Genomic DNA, 5,000 nt, shown 5'->3' on the forward strand with positions numbered 1-5,000 from the left:
CTCCGTGCAACTGGTGATTGAAAACGTGCACCTGGTCACCCAAAACACGGTTCTCTATGCGGTTAGCGGTGTTCCCGAGATTCATGTCCGATAATGATGCACCCTACTACGGACCTTTTCAATGGGGGCCGGTCCGAATTATTTATGGAAGGTATGATTTTTTTTTTCTCTCTCCGTGCAACTGGTGATTGAAAACGTGCATCTGGTAACCCAAAACACGGTTCTCTATGCGGTTAGCGGTGTTCCCGAGATTCATGTCCGATAATGATGCACCCTACTACGGACCTTTTCAATGGGGGCCGGTCCGAATTATTTATGGAAGGTATGATTTTTTTTTTTTTTCAACACTTTTCCCCTCTTTTTCTCTCTCTGCCGGGGCCGGCCCTGGGTGCTTTATGGACGGTTTAAAACATGACTATGGATGCAAATGCTCATTTTCCTCCGTGCACCTGGTGATTGAAAACGTGCATCTGGTAACCCAAAAATTATAAAAGGGTTTTAAATACTTTTACCCGTCATTCTATTGATATAGCCCGCTAGGGGAGTGCCCCACTACGGCCCTCTCTCTGTCAGGGCCGTCCTTGGGTGCTTTTTACACACTTTAAGAAATCACGATGGATGCAGATTGCTATTAATCCTCCGTGCAACTGGTGATTGAAAACGTGCATCTGGTAACCCAAAATTTCAAATATGGTTCAAAATGAATTTAAAGGCACCCCTCTCATTGTTGCCCGCTATGGGAGCACCCCACTAAGGCCCTGTCTCGGTCGGGCCCGTCCTGAGTGCTTTATAGACACTTTAAGAAATCGCGATGGATGCAGATTGCTATTAATCCTCCGTGCAACTGGTGATTGAAAATGTGCAACTGGTGATTGAAAACGTGCACCTGGTCACCCAAAACACGGTTCTCTATGCGGTTAGCGGTGTTCCATCTATTCATGTCCGCTTATGGCGCACCCTACTACGGACCTTTAGCAATGGGGGCCGGCCCGAATTATTTATGGAAGGTCTGATGATGATTTTTTTTTTTTTTCACCATCTCTTTCTCTCTCTGCCGGGGCCGGCCAAGAGTGCTTTATGGACGGTTTAAAACATGACTATGGATGCAAATGCTCATTTTCCTCCGTGCACCTGGTGATTGAAAACGTGCATCTGGTAACCCAAAAATTATAAAAGGGTTTTAAATACTTTTACCCGTCATTCTATTGATATAGCCCGCTAGGGGAGTGCCCCACTACGGCCCTCTCTCTGTCAGGGCCGTCCTTGGGTGCTTTTTACACACTTTAAGAAATCACGATGGATGCAGATTGCTATTAATCCTCCGTGCAACTGGTGATTGAAAACGTGCATCTGGTAACCCAAAATTTCAAATATGGTTCAAAATGAATTTAAAGGCACCCCTCTCATTGTTGCCCGCTATGGGAGCACCCCACTAAGGCCCTGTCTCGGTCGGGCCCGTCCTGAGTGCTTTATAGACACTTTAAGAAATCGCGATGGATGCAGATTGCTATTAATCCTCCGTGCAACTGGTGATTGAAAATGTGCAACTGGTGATTGAAAACGTGCACCTGGTCACCCAAAACACGGTTCTCTATGCGGTTAGCGGTGTTCCATCTATTCATGTCCGCTTATGGCGCACCCTACTACGGACCTTTAGCAATGGGGGCCGGCCCGAATTATTTATGGAAGGTCTGATGATGATTTTTTTTTTTTTTCACCATCTCTTTCTCTCTCTGCCGGGGCCGGCCAAGAGTGCTTTATGGACGGTTTAAAACATGACTATGGATGCAAATGCTCATTTTCCTCCGTGCACCTGGTGATTGAAAACGTGCATCTGGTAACCCAAAAATTATAAAAGGGTTTTAAATACTTTTACCCGTCATTCTATTGATATAGCCCGCTAGGGGAGTGCCCCACTACGGCCCTCTCTCTGTCAGGGCCGTCCTTGGGTGCTTTTTACACACTTTAAGAAATCACGATGGATGCAGATTGCTATTAATCCTCCGTGCAACTGGTGATTGAAAACGTGCATCTGGTAACCCAAAATTTCAAATATGGTTCAAAATGAATTTAAAGGCACCCCTCTCATTGTTGCCCGCTATGGGAGCACCCCACTAAGGCCCTGTCTCGGTCGGGCCCGTCCTGAGTGCTTTATAGACACTTTAAGAAATCGCGATGGATGCAGATTGCTATTAATCCTCCGTGCAACTGGTGATTGAAAATGTGCAACTGGTGATTGAAAACGTGCACCTGGTCACCCAAAACACGGTTCTCTATGCGGTTAGCGGTGTTCCATCTATTCATGTCCGCTTATGGCGCACCCTACTACGGACCTTTAGCAATGGGGGCCGGCCCGAATTATTTATGGAAGGTCTGATGATGATTTTTTTTTTTTTTCACCATCTCTTTCTCTCTCTGCCGGGGCCGGCCAAGAGTGCTTTATGGACGGTTTAAAACATGACTATGGATGCAAATGCTCATTTTCCTCCGTGCACCTGGTGATTGAAAACGTGCATCTGGTAACCCAAAAATTATAAAAGGGTTTTAAATACTTTTACCCGTCATTCTATTGATATAGCCCGCTAGGGGAGTGCCCCACTACGGCCCTCTCTCTGTCAGGGCCGTCCTTGGGTGCTTTTTACACACTTTAAGAAATCACGATGGATGCAGATTGCTATTAATCCTCCGTGCAACTGGTGATTGAAAACGTGCATCTGGTAACCCAAAATTTCAAATATGGTTCAAAATGAATTTAAAGGCACCCCTCTCATTGTTGCCCGCTATGGGAGCACCCCACTAAGGCCCTGTCTCGGTCGGGCCCGTCCTGAGTGCTTTATAGACACTTTAAGAAATCGCGATGGATGCAGATTGCTATTAATCCTCCGTGCAACTGGTGATTGAAAATGTGCAACTGGTGATTGAAAACGTGCACCTGGTCACCCAAAACACGGTTCTCTATGCGGTTAGCGGTGTTCCATCTATTCATGTCCGCTTATGGCGCACCCTACTACGGACCTTTAGCAATGGGGGCCGGCCCGAATTATTTATGGAAGGTCTGATGATGATTTTTTTTTTTTTTCACCATCTCTTTCTCTCTCTGCCGGGGCCGGCCAAGAGTGCTTTATGGACGGTTTAAAACATGACTATGGATGCAAATGCTCATTTTCCTCCGTGCACCTGGTGATTGAAAACGTGCATCTGGTAACCCAAAAATTATAAAAGGGTTTTAAATACTTTTACCCGTCATTCTATTGATATAGCCCGCTAGGGGAGTGCCCCACTACGGCCCTCTCTCTGTCAGGGCCGTCCTTGGGTGCTTTTTACACACTTTAAGAAATCACGATGGATGCAGATTGCTATTAATCCTCCGTGCAACTGGTGATTGAAAACGTGCATCTGGTAACCCAAAATTTCAAATATGGTTCAAAATGAATTTAAAGGCACCCCTCTCATTGTTGCCCGCTATGGGAGCACCCCACTAAGGCCCTGTCTCGGTCGGGCCCGTCCTGAGTGCTTTATAGACACTTTAAGAAATCGCGATGGATGCAGATTGCTATTAATCCTCCGTGCAACTGGTGATTGAAAATGTGCAACTGGTGATTGAAAACGTGCACCTGGTCACCCAAAACACGGTTCTCTATGCGGTTAGCGGTGTTCCATCTATTCATGTCCGCTTATGGCGCACCCTACTACGGACCTTTAGCAATGGGGGCCGGCCCGAATTATTTATGGAAGGTCTGATGATGATTTTTTTTTTTTTTCACCATCTCTTTCTCTCTCTGCCGGGGCCGGCCAAGAGTGCTTTATGGACGGTTTAAAACATGACTATGGATGCAAATGCTCATTTTCCTCCGTGCACCTGGTGATTGAAAACGTGCATCTGGTAACCCAAAAATTATAAAAGGGTTTTAAATACTTTTACCCGTCATTCTATTGATATAGCCCGCTAGGGGAGTGCCCCACTACGGCCCTCTCTCTGTCAGGGCCGTCCTTGGGTGCTTTTTACACACTTTAAGAAATCACGATGGATGCAGATTGCTATTAATCCTCCGTGCAACTGGTGATTGAAAACGTGCATCTGGTAACCCAAAAATTATAAAACGGTTTTAAATACTTTTACCGGTCATTCTATTGATATAGCCCGCTATGGGAGCACCCCACTAAGGCCCTGTCTCGGTCGGGGCCGTCCTTCAGTGCTTTATATACAGTTTCATATATTACGATGGATGCAGATTGTGATTGTTTTCCAAAAGACCCGTGTGCATCTGGTAACCCAAAAATTATAAAACTGTTTTAAATCATTTTACCGGTCATTCTATTGATATAGCCCGCTAGGGGAGTACCCTACTACGGCCCTCTCTCGGTCAGGCCCGTCCTTAGGTGCTTTATATACAGTTTAAGATATTACGATGGATGCAGATTGTGATTGTTTTCCAAAAGACCCGTGTGCATCTGGTAACCCAAAAATTAAAATATGGTTCAAAACCCGGGTAACACCACTCTATTTACGGACATGACAGTAGAGCTTACCCCCTGGAGCTATTGACCTCCAGGCTTGTAGGCCCTTACTCACCACCCGGGTATCACCCCTCTATTTCGGGGATGATACCAGCAGGGGACCCCCCCCACCTCCACAACCTCGCATACCAGGTGAACCAGGGCACCCACACTTAAGCACCCCTCCTCGGACATTAAAGCAGATAACCGCGCTGTTATGAACCGCGTGCACCTGGTCACCCAAATGGAACTTGTGCACCTGGTCACCCAAAAGGACCGGCGTGCACCTGGTCACCCAAAGGCCGGCGTGCACCTGGTCACCCAAAAGGACCATGTGCACCTGGTCACCCAAAGGCCGGCGTGCACCTGGTCACCCAAAAGGACCGTGTGCACCTGGTCACCCAAAGGCCGGCGTGCACCTGGTCACCCAAAGGACCATGTGCACCTGGTCACCCAAAAGGACCATGTGCACCTGGTCACCCAAAGGCCGGCGTGCACCTGGT

Source organism: Oncorhynchus mykiss, unplaced genomic scaffold, assembly GCF_013265735.2.
Source record: "Oncorhynchus mykiss isolate Arlee unplaced genomic scaffold, USDA_OmykA_1.1 un_scaffold_210, whole genome shotgun sequence".
Classification (NCBI taxonomy): Eukaryota; Metazoa; Chordata; class Actinopteri; order Salmoniformes; family Salmonidae; genus Oncorhynchus; species Oncorhynchus mykiss.